Source organism: Ursus americanus, chromosome 34 (assembly GCF_024610735.1).
Source record: "Ursus americanus isolate L20-20 chromosome 34, mUrsAme1.1.p, whole genome shotgun sequence".
NCBI classification, from domain to species: Eukaryota; Metazoa; Chordata; class Mammalia; order Carnivora; family Ursidae; genus Ursus; species Ursus americanus.
Window position 1 is genome coordinate 22,601,278 of NC_142160.1, and position 17,565 is coordinate 22,618,842.

Here is a 17,565-nt window from a genome sequence, read left to right on the forward strand (position 1 = left end):
TCTCAAATGGACCTGGGTGTCTCTGTCCCCTTGGAGCTACAGTGAAGGGGGTGGGGGCAGCAAGGAAACAGCTCACTGTCAAGCGAGGGGATGAGTTTGCTTAAATTAAGGAGGGGGTGAGGCTTGAATAAAGCTCCATCAGGGCCGAAGAAAATGAACTTAAATTTAGAGTACAGAGCGTGAGCCTCTAAGCCAGATCCCGGAGTGGGTTTAATCTGGACTCCACCACTGGGGAAGTTTCTGAAATTCTCTGTGCCTCCCTTTTGTTGCAAGGTTCTCGTCTCACGGAGTCGAAGAATGAATCTCTTGGACAAAAGGGTGAAGTGGACTGACAATTTACTACGTGAAGGTGAAAACAGAAAGGAAAGGAAAGGCAAGGAAACGAGCTCTCTAGAGTGAGAGGAGTCCCAAATGGGCTGCCCCTGAGGGTTTTTATGGTCTTTTATAGAAAATTGACCAGGGAACTTGGTAAATATCTTGTCTATAACATTAACAGCAAACAAGGTGGATTTGTTATGTTCCCTTCTTTCTGGTTAATAGCTTGTCTGTAACATTTCTCCACATCTGGGATTTCCGTGTTACTGGCCCCCACCATGAGCCTGGTCACGTAGCCTCCTACCCTGTCTCTTCCTACCTAGCCCCCCCGTCCCTTACTCTCATCTTTGCTAAACTGGAGATAATTCCCCACTGAGTTACTGAGAAAAGTAAAAGCAGCACCCCTCCCCAGAGTTCCCCCACTTCTCTGTGCACTCACTCTGCAACTCTACTGGCTTCTTGAGATGCCTAGATTTCCATTTAGCCTCGGTGCATCTTGAACTGCCCCAAAGCAGCATTTCAGAGGTGGTCCAGCGGTCATTATCAATAACCAAAATTAAAAGCTCACACCCAACACCCCAGCCGCAGGGTAGGACAAGACTAGCTGAAACGTGGGGACTGGCTAGCTATCTGTGGCAGCTTTTAAGGGTTTAGCTCAGGCCTAAGGTTTGAAAACAGAAAACCCAGCACTCCTTGAGTCTATGGCCCTCTCCTAAGGGAAGCTGACTGGAATGAGCTGGGGCTCACTGATTACAATTACCAGCTTCGACCCAGATGGATCTGATTTCACAGTTTTCATTCCCACCTTGCCGCCCCTGAGAACCTGACCTGCTCCATCTGGTTCAGCTGAGGCAGCAGCCCTTGAAAAGAGAGGCAGGATCGAAAGGGATAGGCAGTCCAAGGTCCGGGCACCTCCTCCGTGTGGCCGGTTACTGGCACAAATGCCTAAGCCACACGCCTGAGTGTCTCCGCGGAACACAGGAGGACCGTGCAAAGGTAAATCGCTAAGCAAGTAGAAATCACGGATTCTCACGGGGGGAGGGGGCAATCTGTCCCAAGCGTTTAAATTGAAGGTGAAATGTTACATAAAGGTACGGGGAAAGCATTTCCCCCAACAAAAGCAAAAAACTCTTAAAGCTTTATTTTACTTAAGAATGGGCACAAAAATACTCAAATCAATAATAATAGTAATAATAATAAGTTACTTCTTAGCCTGACTGTCCTGGACCAGAATCTCCTTCTCCGTGGGGTGGTGGGCGCTGGGGCAGGGCAGACAGGTGGAACCTGACGCGGTCCTAACTAAGCAGCTCCCTGCTCGCGGCCTGGGTTGCCATGGAAACTTCGGGCGGGGGCGGAGTGAATCCGCGGCAGGTGGGAGGGTCGGGCAGTGGCTGCCGGGAGCCGCAAAGGGAAGATTTAAGTTCCTGACTTCTGGGTTCCCTTGACCCTGAGGAGCTGGGCCTCTTTCCGGACCCGGAAACAGAAAGTTGCTTCCTAACTCAGAATGTCTAAATTCGTGAGATGGTCAGAATCACACTGGTTAGAAACCCAGACCCCGGGTATCCACTCCTGGCCTGCTAAATCAAAATCTCCGCAGCGAGGACCCGGAATCCGGATTTAACCAGGTGCTAAATAGGGTAGGGAGGTTGGGAGACGCTGGGTTTGCCTGTTCTTTTTTCTCAATACCGCCCCCCCCCCCCGCCGCCACACACACACACCACCTCGTAGTGGTCAAAGAATCTGCACCCAATTATTTCCTCACCAGCGGGCTCTCAAGCTGCGGGGAGCCCTTGGAGCTGGAAATGCAGAGCCCATTCAGTTCCTTGAACTGAAGTGTAAGCTGATTGGAAGCGTCGCTGCTCTTTGTGGGTTTCCCACTTGGGGGCAGCCTCGTCCTTTGCTTCTGTTCGTTCTGCAAAACCGGGGCCCACGTGTTTATTCCAGTTTATTTCTGCTGCAGTCTCGTTAATATAAGCTGTTCTAGAAAGCGGAGTTTGGATGTAGAGAGAAATGTCTCCTTCGGAGGAATGGGTCGGTAGGAGAGCCTAGGGCTCTGAATGTATGAAGCTTCAATTGCTGGTTTACATGTCGGGTTCAGAACAATCTACGCTTATAAAAGAATGTTCTCGTTGAAAATAATGATTTCTCAACTCCTTGAGCCCTGTCTTTTATTGGACAATCGAGTGGGACCTCAGGATTGATGCAGACACCCAGCCCTGGGCCTGGACTCTGGAGAACCATGGGCCAAACCTGCCCACTTCCAGGAAGCAGCATGGTGATGAAATGGGAGAAGGGCTCACTTTTGCACTAACGGGGACTAATGGGGATCGGCATAGTATAATCCTCCCTGACTGCAAACAAGGGACCTGTAATATTCACAGAGGTCTGGGGAGGCTCAGCTCAAGAGAGTGGGATAATCTATGGGTCTCTAGTACCCTCTGCATTTTCCATGCCTTGTTATGATAACCTGTTTACAGATCCGACTTCCGTGTTGCATGCATGGCATAAAGGCAGATTGGACTATAGTACCTTAGAATGTACTTTCTGCGGTTCAAACTTCCAAATCAAAACCATTGCTCAATGAGTGCGAGGGGGCAGGAATGATGAAGGCCAACTGGGAAGACCACAATACCTCCCTCGGGATAATAAAAGCCCTCTTACACAAGAAAGGGGCTTTCCTGAGCTAGTGTGCATTGTGATTTCTCAAGATAAGCTACAATAATGCAGCATTTCTTACTTCCCATGGCACCTTTTTTCTAAGAGTGACTTGCAGAGCATTTATGCTTGCAGAACACGTCTTGGGAAACATTTTACTAGAGGGACAGGGTGACCTCCCCACAAAGTTTGTGTAAGGTAGGATGGTACAGAGCTGTTGGACACTCTGGTTTTTCCGCATGGCGATGGCAAAATCGATTAGGACTGCCTTCAGGAGAGGGAGGGGGGCGGTCATTTGAAAGAGAGGGGATGAAGAAATTGCTAGGGGACATGCTAATGGATATGTTTCAGGTGCTTGATAGTTTTTATTCCTTGAGATCTTGGTGTATCCCCATTTTAGAGACAAGCTGACACTCACAAGTTACTCCAAAACCGTATCCAACCTTAAAGAGGCAGGAAGTGACAGGGCTGATACGCGGAGTCGGATCTTCCTTAGTACGTGGCTGAACCCAGGCCTGGCCCCACAGGAGCCAGCAGGACTTGGGGAGAACTTCAGATTTTATGTCCATGCTCAGCTGAGTAATTGTGAAAAGTAGGAGCAGAGAGCAGTCAGCTCTCAATTAGTGAGCCCCCAATGTCAGCTTTTGATGGTGGGCAGGAGGTAATTCTTTAAAATATATATGGTTAGGAAAAATTAGAAAATTTGCAGGAATAGCATCAAAGCAGTGACTTCATGGCTAACAGTTTTCATAGAGTCAGAGTAGAGAGTCAGCTTTGACTTTGAATTTCCTTGTTTCATTGGGCAAAGGTAATGCCGTTAAGCTTAGCAATGGAAGAACCAGGATTTTTTCTAAATTTTTGTTTTGTTTTGCTTTTTCAAAATTTATTTTTAGGGAGGGAGGGTGAGAGGGGGAGATAGAGAATGCGCAGGGGTGGGGAGGGGCAGAGGGAAAGAAGAGAGAGAATCCCAAGCTAACCCCCCCCCCCCAGCCCCAGCCTGACTTGGGCTTGATCTCAGGACCCATGAGTGGAAATCAAGAGTCTGATGCTTAGCTGACTGAGCCACCCAGGTGCCCCTTGTTTTCCTTTTTCAATGTTTTGGTGGAAAGAGAATGACTTAGCCTCTGCTAGAATGAACCCAAACCCAAAGAACCTGTAGGATATTTAGGCGGACCAAACACAGGTGTGAAATTGGATCCTGATTCTGGATTATACTAATTTGGCTCCCAGGTGCTGCTGAAATTATTCGCATGGTAGTATCAGCTGCAGAGAAAATGTTTGGGGGAGTAAAGAGGACAGACATTTTTCAGGAAACTTGAGGAAAGCGAGATTGTGAAGGTGACAGAGATGGGCCTTTGAACTTTTCATCAGTTTCCAGTCTTTTTTGCCATGCTTTACACAGACACAAAACAAAAGCTATTTTATCTGCAAACCAGAGAATCTAAATGGCAGAAATACAGAGGGATTTCTTCATGCGAAGACTCAGTTTCTGGAAAGCATTATGACCTTTTAGAAGCCTAAGAAATTTGTCTCGCTTATGTTTCAGGTTCACAAAGAAAGGCTGAATCCCTGAAGTGAATGAATCAAAAGTTAAAAATAACATAAAAGTCTGTCCGTTGAGCCTGCTCTTATGTTTGCCATCATGGGTACCTGCGGGGCTCCCACCTAAGGCCCATTTGAGCACATCAGAGATGCTTTCTGGAGCTGGGGGGGGCAGGGGGAGTGCTGCCAGGTCAGCTTATGGAATTCCTGCTGGAGGGCTCCTCCTATCCTCAGGCTCGTCCAGAATGTCTTTCAGTCCGCAGAGTTAGACTCAAAGCACACATGTCCGGGGAGAGAGAGCGAGTTAGCCAGCAGTCAGTCCATGGCACTGTGTGAAACCGAGTAAGAAGTACGACTGAAACGTGAGGATCAAAGATTAGGAGCTGGCCAAGGCTCCCACACTCCGCTGGCTGAAAGAAAGGGCCTGGGGCTTGTGGCTTTCATGTGTGCTTATGACGGTTAACTAGCAGGTATCAGAAAAGAACTGTCTGCTCTTAGGCTTCAATAACTCCTTGATAACAGGCAGGACCCCCGTGTTCAAAAAAAGTTTATTCCCAAAGTCCTTTGTATGTCAGTTGTTTGAACCTGAAAATGCTTGATTCTCAGGACGGATCCTCTAAATTCTTTACCCTTGTAGGCATTCATTCATTCTGTGATCCCCAGCGGATATTTAATAAGCTCCTACTGTGTGCCCAGTGGAGTGTGAACCCTATAGCAGCGAACAAGCAGACAAAAATTCTAGCTATTGTGGAGCTTATATTCTAATGGGAGGGGACAGACGATAAATGATAAGAAAAGCATGTTGTAGATGAAATAGTGACCAATACAAAAGAGAAAAGGCAAGCAGGGGTGGGGTGAGAAGTGTTGGGGCATACGGCCTCGTTGAAAAGGGGACCTTCAGGCAGGGACCTCAGCAACTGGAGAAGTTAATTGTGCAGTATGGGGACGATTGGCATCCAGGGCTGAGGGGAAAGGAAGTACAAAGGCCCTGTGGTGGGGGCGTGATGGCCTGTTTGAAGAGCAGGAAGGAGGCAGTGTGGCTGGAGCTAACTGAGCAGGTGAGAGAGTGCTAGGACGTGAGGGCAGAGAAGCAGTAGGGAGCCTGGCTTTACAGAGCCTTGTATTCCTTGGACTCTTTCTCTGAGATATGAGGCTGTTGGAGGGTTTTGAGAAGAAGAATGGTATGATCTGACTTCTTAAAATATTGAGAGATAATTCACATACCATTAAATTCATCCATTCAAAGTATACAGTTCAGTGGTTTTGGTCTATTCAGACTTGTGCAACCCTCAGCACTATATAATTCCAAAACCTTTTCATCCTCCCCAAAACAGCCCTGTACCTATTAGCAGTCAGTCCCCCTCCGCCCCTCCCCCAAGTCCCTGGAAAAGACTTACCTGTTTTCATCTCTGGGAATTTGCCAATTCGGGACATTTCACGAAATTAAATCATACAACGTATGGACTCTTGTGTCTGGCTTATCTCTCACCTGGCATCTTTTCAGGATTCATTCATGTCGTACCGTGCATCAGCACCTTGGTCTGTCTCATGTCGGAATGATGTTACCTTCTACGCTCTACCACAGCCGCTTCTCCATTCCTCAGTTGATGAACGTTTGAGTACTTGCACTTGAGAGCTGTTACAAAGAATACTATCGTAAATACTTATGTGCGGATGTACAGATTTTCGTGTGTGTGAACATCTTTTTAATTCTTGGGTATGGGCCTAGGCGTGCAGTTGCTGGGTTATATGGTAACTGTGTGTTTCACTTTTTGAGGAACTTGCCAAACTTTTTTTTTTTTTTCCAATTTTTATTTATTTAGTCAGAGCACAAGCAGAGGGAGCAGCAGGCAGAAGGAGAAGCAGGCTCCCCGCTGAGCAGGGAGCCCGATGCAGGACTCGATCCCAGGACTCTGGGATCATGACCTGAGCCGAAGGCAGACGCTTAACCTACTGAGCCACCCAGGCGTCCTGGAACTTGTCAACCTTTTTCAGAGCAGTGTACCTCAGCAGTGCATGAGGGTTCCAATTTCTCCATATCCTCGCCCTCTGGTTTTTTGGGTTTTTGTAATAGCCATCCTAGTTGGTACGAGGTGGTATTTCATTGTGGTTTTGATTTGCATTTCCGAAAGACTAATGACGCTGAGTGTCTTTTCATGTGTTTATTAGATATCTGTACATCTTCTTTGGAAAAATATTCATATCTGTCATCTTAAATTTGGCTTGTGTTTTTTATCATTGAGGTGAAACGCTTCTTCATATATTTTAGATACTAGATTCTCATCACTTGGGTGATTTGAAAATATTTTCTCCCATTCTGTGGATTGTCTCTTTTACTTTCTTGATAGTGTCCTTTGAAGCATGAAAGTGTTTAATTTTGATGAGTTCCAGTTTATCCATTTTTTATGTTGTTGGTAATGCATTTAGTGTTACATTTAAAAACCAATGCCTAATTCAAGTTCACTAAGATTTATGCCTATGTTTTCTTTTAAGAGTTTTATGGTTTGGGCTCTTACATCTAGGTCTTTGATCTATTTTGAGTATTATTTTTTTACATGCTGTGAGGAATGGGTCCAGCTTCATTGTTTTGTAAATGGATATCCAGTGGTCCTAGTACCATTTTTCAAAGACCGTTCTTTCCCCCTTTGAATTGTCTGGGTACCCTCTTTGAAAATCTGTTGTCCATAAATATATGGGTTTACCTCTGGAGCCTCGATTATATTCTGTGGATCAATCGGTCCATATGCCAGTGAGCACTGTCTTGATTGGTGTAGCTTTTTGTATTAAGTTTTGAAATCTGGAAATGTGAGAATCCAACTTTGTTCTTTGTTTTGAAGATCGTTTTGGCCATTCTGAGTCACCTGCATTTTCATATGAAATTTTAGGATTGCCTGCCAATTTCTGCAAAACAACAGCTGAGATTTTGATAGAGATTGTCTTGAGTCCAGAAATCAGTTCGGGGGGTATTGCCATCTTAATACTAAATCTTCTAATCCAAGATCACGCGATGTCTTTCCATTTAGGTCTTATTTAACTTCTTTCAATGACATTTTCCTATTTACAGCATACGAGACTTAGGCTTATTTTGTTCGATCTATTACTGGGTACTTTACTCTTGTGTATTGTAAGTAGGACTGTTCTCTTGATTTCGTTTTTGGATTGTTCATCACTAGTATGTAGAAATACAATAAATTTTGTGTATATTGATCCTGTATCCTATAACCTTGTTGAACTCAGTTATTCTAATAGTTTTTTGTGTATTTGGTAGGATTTTCTATATACAAGATCATATCATATGAAAATGGAGATAGTTTTAATTCTTTCTTTCCAGTTTATATGCCTCTTACTTTATTTCTTTGCTCAATTGCCCTGGCTGGCACTTCCAGTACAATGTTGAATAGAGACGGCAAGGGAGAAGACGTTCTTTCAGTTTTTGCTGATTCAGTATGAAATTAACTGTAGGTTTTTCTTAGATGCTCTTGACAAAGCTAAATTTTTTTTTTCCTATTGGTTGTTTTTGTCATCAAAAGATGTTGCATTTTGTCAGATACTTTTTAAAAATGATCACATGAGTTTTTTTGTCCTGTATTTTATTAATATGTTGTATTACATTGATTTTTCATATGTTAAATCAACATTGCATTCCTGGGGTAAATCCTATATGGTCATAGTGTATAACCCTGTGTTGCTGGAGTCAGTTTATTTATATCTTATTGAGGATTTGTGCATCTGTATTCCTAAGCGATATTGATCTATAGTTTTCTTGTGATATCTTTACCTATTTTTATATCAGAGTAATGAGTTGGGAAGTGTGCCTCCCTCAGACATTTGTTTGCAAGAGTTTTAAGGATTGCTGTTAATTCTTTTATGCTGTTTGAAAGAATTCACCAGTGAAACCGCCTGGGCCTGGACTTTTCTTTGTGGGAAGTTTTTGATTGCTAATTCAATCTCTTTGTCATAGGTATATTCACATATTCTATTTCTTCTTGATTCAGTTTTAGCGCTTTGGGTCTTTCTAGAAATTTATACATTTCATCTACATTATCTAATCTGATGGCACATAATTGTTCATAGTATTCCCTTCTAGTCCTTTTTATGTTTTTAAGGTTAGAAGTAGTTAACTTTCATACCTGAGTTTAGTAATTTCACTTTTTCTGTTTTTTTTATGTATGCCTACCTAAAAACATCACTTTTATTTTTGTTACTTTTCTCTATTATCTATCCATCTATTTCTGCTCTAATATTTATTATGTCCTCAATTCTGCCTGTTTTGGGTTTAGTTCTGCTTTTTCTAGTTTAAGGTGAAAGGTTAGGTTATTGATTTCTTTTTTAATATAGGCATTTATAACTCTAAATTTCCCTCTGAGCACTGATTTTGTTGCATCCATAAGCTTTGATGTTTATTTATATTCATCCCAATGTTTTTTCTCATTTTCCAATCCCCCCTTTAATATAATAGAACCATTGCTAGCATGTTTAGAGTTTAATATTAGTTGGTTTCATCTATATATATATATTTTTCCAGAGTTTAAATATTAGTATACATATCTATTATTATGGATCTAATTTTTCCAACTATTTGGAATAATTTAAAGAAGAGAAATGCCTAGCCCTCTTTCCACCTTACTATAGTAATGGCAAGCTGTGTGTTCACCTGCTCATTCTCTAGGTATCCTATGACAGCATTCCTACCAGAATGCAGTTCTGCCAGAGTCTTGATGAAGCCATGGGGAAAAAAATGAATTGGTTTAGGCAATAATCTCATCCTTGACATCCACTGAAAGTGACTTCACTAACAAGATCACAATTTTAAGTAATCTCATCATTTGTTAGCAAACCAAAGAGGAGAGGAAATTGCTGAAATGCCCACCATTTTCTGAATATGGGATGGCATGTGTTTCATAGTCCATTGTTAAGCTAACAGAACCTTGACCTTACTCCCTGAACATGGTGTCCCCTGGGTAATTTGCACTGTTGCTTATTTATCATAGCAGAAGAACTACAATAAGAAATCATGTAAGAAATAATACTTAACGTAGGTCACAAGCAGCTGGCCAAAAATCATGTTTTGTTTTTATGAGCACTCTTTACTAGTAATCTGTTCAGGTTTTCTATTTCTTCATGAATCAATTGTGGTAGGTGGTAGACTTCTAGGAATTTATCTATTTCTTTTAGGTTGGTGTGTAATTGTTCACATGGATCTTTTTTGGTTCTTCCCTATTTGGAAGTCTCTAGGATTCCTGGGTCTGGATGTTTGTTTCCTTCTCCAGCTTAAGAAAGTTTCCGCCATTATTTCTTCAAATAAGTTTCCTGCCCCTTTTATTCTTTTTATTCCCCGCTTCCGCTGGGAGCCCTATAAATGCAAATATTTGTCTGTTTAATGTCCTAGAAATTCCTTAGCCTGCCTTCTCTCTTTTTCATTCTTTTTATGAATTCCACTGCTGCCTGCTGGAGTTTGTGGAATTTTTCTTCTGCTTCATCTCCTCTGCTGTTGAACCCCTCTGTTATATTTTTCAGTTGAGTTATTATATTCTTTCTGTGTAACTGCTCTTCGGTGCTTTCTTACATATCTCTTTGTTGAACTTCTCACTTAGTTTACCCATTCTTCTCCTGAGCTTGGTGAGAATCTCCATGGCCGTTATTTTGAATTGTTTATAGGCAAATCACTTATCTTCATTTCATGAAGATCTTTTTATAAGATTGTCTTTTTCATTTGGGACATATTCCTCTGTTCTTCATTTTCCTTGATGCTCTGTGTTGGTTTCTATGCATTATATAAAATAGCCACCTTTCCAGTCTTGAGGGAATGGCCTTGTGTTGGAGATGAACCTTATCGTTCAACCCTTCCCTAGCTCTTGGTTGTCTCGCAAAACTTTTTGATTGTCAAGCAGCCTACTTTATTCTTAGCGGCTCCTAGTAGTTGGTGTGCCAAGATTTGTCAGTGACCCAGAAGGGAGTATCTCAGTCAGCACCTGTATTCCAGCTGCTTGGAAGCCAGACCCTCAGGCAGAAGCTTTTAAAGTATGCAAATATGCTTCTTTCAGGAGAAGAATGGGAAATGCGTGTTTCTGTGTGCTCCCTCTGCACTGAGCCCTGGGGCAATAGCTGGTTAAGAACAGTTTCTTCCTACTGTCCAGTTGACGCTGTGAACACAAGCCCTGCTGTGTGCCCAGAGCCAGGCAGTCAGAGGGTGCCCCCTGGGTGGCAGCAGACATGTGCACAAGCTTTGTTCTGGGAGATACCAGCAACCTGGAGCGAGGCAAAGGGAGAGCCTGAAGGCAGCACCCACTCTCCCTCAGGCAACAGCTATGCTGATAAACTAATAGGCCTCTTTCACAGAAAGACTTGGGTGGCTCAGTTTGCGGCCCCTCTGCTGTGCTCTGGGGTGTTGCTGGTTAAGAACTCTTTCTCCATTTGTTATAGTCCTGATGGGACCCGTGACTATATGCCCACTGGCTCCATGGCCATGACCAGCAGCTGCAAAAGCCTGTGTGATTTCTTTTTTGAAATTATAAGCACCTTTTGATTTCTTCTTTGACCCACTGGTTATTTAAAAGTATGTGTTGCATTTCCACATAATTGTAATTTTTCTTATTTCCTTCAATAATCGATTTCTAATTGTGATTGAAGAACAAATTTTGTATAAATTTTGTCGTCTTAAATTTATTGAGACTTGTCTTATGGACTAATATATCTATCCTGAAGGATGATCCACATGTGTTTTTTTTGGGGAAAATATATTCTGTCATTGGATGGATATAGGCTTCTTTAAATGCTTTACGGTCTCGTTAGTCGATAGTGGTATTCCCGTATTAATTTCCTTATTGATCTTCTGTTCCTGGTTTAGCCATTATTAAAGGTAGGAATATTGAGGTCCCCAATTACTATCTTTGAATTGTCTATTTCTCTTTCAGATCTGACTGCTTCCTGTGTCTGGGGGCTTTATTGATAAATATGTGCGTGTTTGTAAATGCCGTATCTTCTGCTGGATTGAGTCTCTTATGCTTCTAAAATGTTCTTTGTCTCTATTAACAATTAGTGTAGCCACTAATATTAGACAGAATAGACTAGACAAAAGTTGTTAGTAGAGGCTGCCAGCGGGAGAAGGAACCGTGTGCACATGGAGAACAGAGAAATAGGCCATGACACCAAGGAGCTCACATGAGGGAGACTAATCCCCATGTGTGGCTCTAAATACCAGAGGGGCGCCTGGGTGGCTCAGTCGGTTGGGCGTCTGCCTTTGGCTCAGGTCATGATCCCAGGATCCTGGGATAGTGTCCCCCCCCCCCCCCCCAGCTGAGCAGGGAGCCCACTTCTCCCTCTGCTGCTTGTGCTCTCTCACTCTGTCAAATAAATAAAATCTTTAAAAAAATACATACATACATACATACATACATACATACATACCAGAGGGGCAGAATTCCATGAGTTTGTATAACCAGTGGGACGTGGAACTTGGAGCTTTAAAAGTTGGAAAAGTGACTCAGACCCAACAGCAGAGTGTAAGCAACGCATGGGTAGGTTCTGGTGAATAGGGGACACTGCACCTACTTTGTTGAGGGTTTTTATCGTGAATGAATGTTTGACTTTGTCAAATGCTTTTTCTGCAACCATTGAGAGGATCATATGGTTCTTTTCCTCTCTTTTATTAATGTGCTGTGTCATTTTGATTGATTTGTGAATATTGAACCACCCTTGCAGCCCAGGAATAAATCCCACTTGATCGTGGTGAACGATTCTTTTAATATACTCTTGGATTCAGTTTGCTAGTATTTTATTGAGAATGTTCATATTCATCAGGGACATTGGCCTGTAGTTTTCTTTTTAGTGGAATTTTATCTGGTTTTGGTATCAGAGTAATGCTGGCCTCATAGAATGAATTTGGAAGTTTTCCTTCCTTTTCTATTTTTTGGAATGGTTTGAGAAGAACAGGTATTAACTCTTCTTTAAATGTTTGGTAAAACTTGCCTGTGAAGCCATCTGGCCATGGACTTCTGTTTGTTGGAAGGTTTGGGTTTTTTTATTGTTTTTTTGTTGTTGTTTTATTCAGTTTCTTTGCTAGATATATGTCTGTTCAAGTATTCTATTTCTTCCTTTTTTCAGTTTTGGTAGTTTATAGGTTTCTAGGAATTTACCCATTTCTTCTAGGTTGTCCAATTTGTTGACATACAGTTTTTCATAATATTCTCATAATTACCTGTATTTCTGTGGGGTTGGTTATTATTTTTCCTCTCTCATTTCTGATTTTATTTGTTTCCTTTCTGTTTTCTTTTTGATCCATCTGGCTAGGGGTTTATAAATTTTATTCTTTCAAAGAACTGGCTCCTGGTTTCACTGATGTGTTCTATCGGTTTTTTTAGTTTCTATATGCTTTATTTCTACTGTAATCTTTATTTCCATCCCTCTGCTGACTTTAGACTTCATTTGTTCGTTTTCTAGCTCCTTTAGGTGTAAGATTATTAATCTGTCTTCGATTTATTAAAGTGTAGGGGGCATATAATATTAGTTTTAGTTGTACAACAGGATTCAGTAGTTAAATACATTATGAAGTGATCACCATGATTAATCAAGCTACTTTCTATCATCATACAAAATAGTTACACATTATTAACTATATTCCCTATACTGCACATTTTTTCTCATGTTTTATTTATTCCGTAACCGGAAGTTTGTACGTTTTAATCCCCTTCATCTGTGTTACCCATTGCCCCACCACATTTCCTTATGGCAGCCACTGGGTTGTTCTGTGTATCTATGAGTCTATTTCCCTTTTGTTTGTTTTTTCATTTGTTTTTTAGTTTACACATATAAGTGAAATCATGGTATTTGTCTTTTTCTGTCTGACTTATTTCACGTAGCATAATACTGTGTCTCTGTTTTTGCAAATGGCAAAATTTCATTCTTTTTTATGGATGAGTAATATTCTGGTGTGTGTGGGGGGGGCATCTTCTTCATTCATCTAATGATGGACACTTAGGTTGCTTCTATATGTTGGCTACTGTAAATAATGCTGCAATGTACATAGTAGTGCATATGTCTTCTTAACTTAGTGTTTTTGTTTTGCTCCGATAAATACCCAGAGAAGGAATCGTGGAATCATATGGTAATTCTGATTTTTTTAAAAGATTTTATTTGAGAGAAAGAGAGCACGTGCCAGCAAGGGGAGAAGCCAACTCCACTTGAGCGCAGAGCCTGATGCTGGGCTCAATCTTAGATCCTAAGATCATGACCTGAGCAGAAATCAACAGTCAGACACTTAACTGACTGAACCACCCAGGTGTCCATCCCATGGTAATTCTGTTTTTAATTTTTTGAGGAGCCTCCATACTGTTTTCCATAATGGCTGTACCATTTTGCATTCCTACCTACAATGCATGAGGACTCCCTTTTCTCCACATCCTTACCAACATTTGTTATTTATTGTCTTTTTGGTACTAGCTCTTCTGACTGCTGTGAGGTGATATCTCACTGTGGTTTCGATTTGAATTTCCCTAATGATTAGTGATATTGTGCGTCTTCATATGTTTCTGTTGGCTCTCTGTATGTCGTCTTTGGAGGATATCTGTTCAAGCACTCTGCCCATTTTCTAATTGGACTTATTTTTATATTAAGTTGCGTGAGTTCTTTATTTTGGACATTAAGCCCATATCAGAGCCTTTGCAAATATGTTCTCCAATTCCATACGTTGTCTTTTCCTTTCGTGAATGGTTTTCTTCACTGTGAAAAAGCTTTTTAGTTTGATGTAGTCCTGTTTATTTCCCTTTAGTTGCCCTTGCCTGAAGAGACAGATTCAAAAAAATATTGCTAAGACTGATGTCCAAGAGCTCACTATCTATGTTTTCTTTGAGGACTTTTATGGTTTCCAGTCTTACATTTAAGTCTTTAACACATTTTAAGTTTATTTTTGTGTATGGTGTAAGAAAGTGATCCGGTTTCATTCTTTTGCATGTAGTTGTCCAGTTTTCCCAACACCGATTTGTTGAAAAAAGACTGTCTTTTCCCCATTGTATGTTCCTGCCTCCCTGTTGAAAGTTAACTAACCATATGAGAATGGTTTTATTTCTGGAATCTGTTCTGTTCCGTTGGTCTGTTTATTTTTTTGCCAATATCCTACTCTTTTGATTACTATACCTTTAAGTATAGTTTGAAACCAAGGAGATAGATACCTCAAGCTGAATGTTCTTCTTTCTCAAGATTACTTTGGCTACTTTGTTTTTTTCGTGGTTCTCTACACATTTTAGATTTTTTTTGTTTTGGTTCTGTGAAAAATGACATTGGTGTTTTGATAGGGATTAAATTGAATCTGTAAATTGCTTTGGGTAGTATGGGCATTTTAACAGTATTGATACTTCCAATCCATGAGCACAGTATATCTTCACATTATTTGCATCCTCTCTAATTTCTTTCATCAGTGTTGTGTACTTTTCAAAGTACCGGTCTTTCATCTCCTTAGTCAAATTTATTCCTAGGTATTTTACTTTTTGATAGAGTTGTAATAATTACTATATTAATCCATTATTAATGTATAGACGCAACAGATTTTTATGTGTTAAATTTGTGTCCTACATCTTTACCGAATTCTGTTAGTTCTAATAGTTTTTTTGGTGGCATCTTTAGGGTTTCCTAATATAGTATGTCATCTGAAAATAGTCACATTTAACTTTTCCAGTTTGGATGCTTTCTCTTTTCTTTTTTCTCCTCTTTTTTCTTTCTTTTTTTTTGGGGGGGGGGGGCATCTGATTGCTGTGCTCTGACTTCCAGTACTATGTAAATAAAAGTGGCAAGAAGGGGCCTTGTCTTGTTCCTGGTCTTACAAAAGCTTTGAGCTTTTCACCATTGAGTATGATGTTAGCTGTGGGTTTGTCATTATGGCTTTTATTATGTTGAAGTATGTTCCCTCTCTACCCCATGTTGAGTTGGGGTATTATTTATCATAAATCGATATCAAATTTTATATGATCTTTCTGCATCTATTGAGATGATTATATTAATTTCATCCTTTTGTTGTTGTTGTTAGCATAGTGTATCACCTTGATTTGTGGATATTGTACTCTCCTGCGTCCCTGGAATAAATCCCACTTGGTCATAATGTGTGATCCTTTTAATGTATTGCCGAATTAGGTTTGCTACTATTTTGAATTTTGTATCCGTGTTCATCAGGACTATTTTTCTGTAATATTCATTTTTAGTGGTGTCTGTGTCTATTTTTGGCATCAGGGTAATGCTGGCCTCAAAGAATGAATTTGGAAGCATTCCTGGCTCTTCAATTTCTGGAACAGTTTCAGAAGGATAGTTATTAATTCATCTTTAAATGTTTGGTAGAATTTATCTGTGAAGCCATCTGCTTCTGGGCTCTTATTTGTTGAGAATTTTTGATTACTGGCTCATTTTCATGACTGGCAATTTGTTCAATTTTCTATTTCTTTTTGATTCAGTCCTGGAAGATTGTATGTTTCCAGTAATTTGCCCATTTCCTCTAGGTGGTCCTATTTCTTGGCATATACTTGCTTCGTAGTAGTCTCATGGTCTTTTGTATTTCTGGGTTGTCAGTTGTAACTTCTCATCTTTCATTTCTGATTTTATTTTATGTTTTATTTTTTTAATGAGCCTGTATAAAGGTTTATTATTGTAGCTTTTCCAAGTACCAGCTGTTAGTTTCATTGATTTTTCCCCCCATTGTTATTTAGACTTTATTTCATTTATTTCCACTCGCATGTTTATGATTTCCTTCTTTCTACTAATGTTGGGCTTGATTTGGTCTTTTTTTCTAGTTCCTTTAAGTGTAAATGAAGACATTTTTAAAATTTTTGTTTGTTTCTTGAGGTGGACCTGTATCATCATAAACTTCTTAAACTGCTTTTGTTGCATACATTACATATTGGACTATTTGTTTTTCCTTAAGTTTGTCTCAAGGTATTTTTTCTTTTTTTATTTCCCATGTTTTCATCATTGACTCATTGGTGGTTTCGTGGCATGTTGCTTAGCCTCCTAGTGTTTGTGCTTGTTTTTCTTATAATTGAATTTCAGTGTTATATTGTGGTCAGAAAAGATGCATATTAGGATTCCAGTCTTTCTAAATTTATTGAGACTGGTTTTGTGGCCTAACATGGTATCTAACCTGGGGAACGTTCCATGTGCACTTAAGAAGAATGCGTATTCTGTTGTTTGGATCGAGTGTTCTGTATATATCTATGTTGTCTAACGTTGTTCAAATATACCGTTTCCTTACTGGTTTCTTTTTTCTGGCTGGATCTATCCATTGACGTGTATGGGATATTAAAGTTCCTGACTATTATATTACTGTCCATTTTATCTTTGTGCTTGTTAATATTTGTTTTATGTATTTAAGTGCTCCAATGTTACATGAATAGTTATTTACACTTGTTATATCTTCTTGTTTGATCCCTTTTACCATTCTGTAACCCCTTGTCTTCTGTTAAAATCTTTGCCTTAAAGTCTCTTTTGTCTGATGTAAGTACCATTACCTCAGCTTTTTCCCCCACTTCTATTAGCATGGAGTATCTTTTTCCATCTTTTCACTTTCAGGCTGTATGTATGTGTCTTTACGTCTGAATTGAGTCTCTTGTAGGCAGCATTCAGATGGGTCCTGTTTTGTTTGTTTTTTATTCATTTTATCATCCCGTGTCTTTTGGTTAGAGCATTTACACTATTTACATTTAAAGTAATTATTTTTTTAATTTCTTTTTTTTAATATTTTTTAATTATATTATGTTAGTCACCATACAGTACATCCCTGGTTTTTGATGTAAAGTTCCATGATTCATTAGTTGCGTATAACACCCAGTGCATCATGCAATACGTGCCCTCCTTACTACCCATCACCAGCCTATCCCATTCCCCCACCCCCTCCCCTCGGAAGCCCTCAGTTTGTTTCTCATAGTCCATAGTCTCTCATGTTTCATTCCCCCTTCTGATTACCCCCCTTTCTTTATCCCTTTCTTCTCCTACTGATCTTCCTAGTTCTTATGTTCCATAAATGAGAGAAACCATACGATAATTGTCTTTCTTTGCTTGACTTATTTCACTTAGCAT

At 40.4% G+C, this 17,565-nt stretch overlaps 1 long non-coding RNA gene across 2 annotated transcripts in view; it reads left to right on the plus strand.

Moving 5' to 3' along the window:
• Positions 1 to 1,229: 1,229 nt before the first annotated feature.
• Positions 1,230 to 17,565, plus strand: part of LOC123781404 (uncharacterized) — a 102,068-nt gene continuing 85,732 nt past the window's right edge. The window contains exon 1 of one of the 2 annotated variants that reach the window (XR_006776725.2): positions 1,230 to 1,311. This is a non-coding gene — a long non-coding RNA (uncharacterized LOC123781404). Of the gene's footprint in view, positions 1,312 to 1,723; positions 1,941 to 17,565 lie in introns of those variants that run through there. The other variant, XR_006776724.2, reaches the window with a different exon arrangement.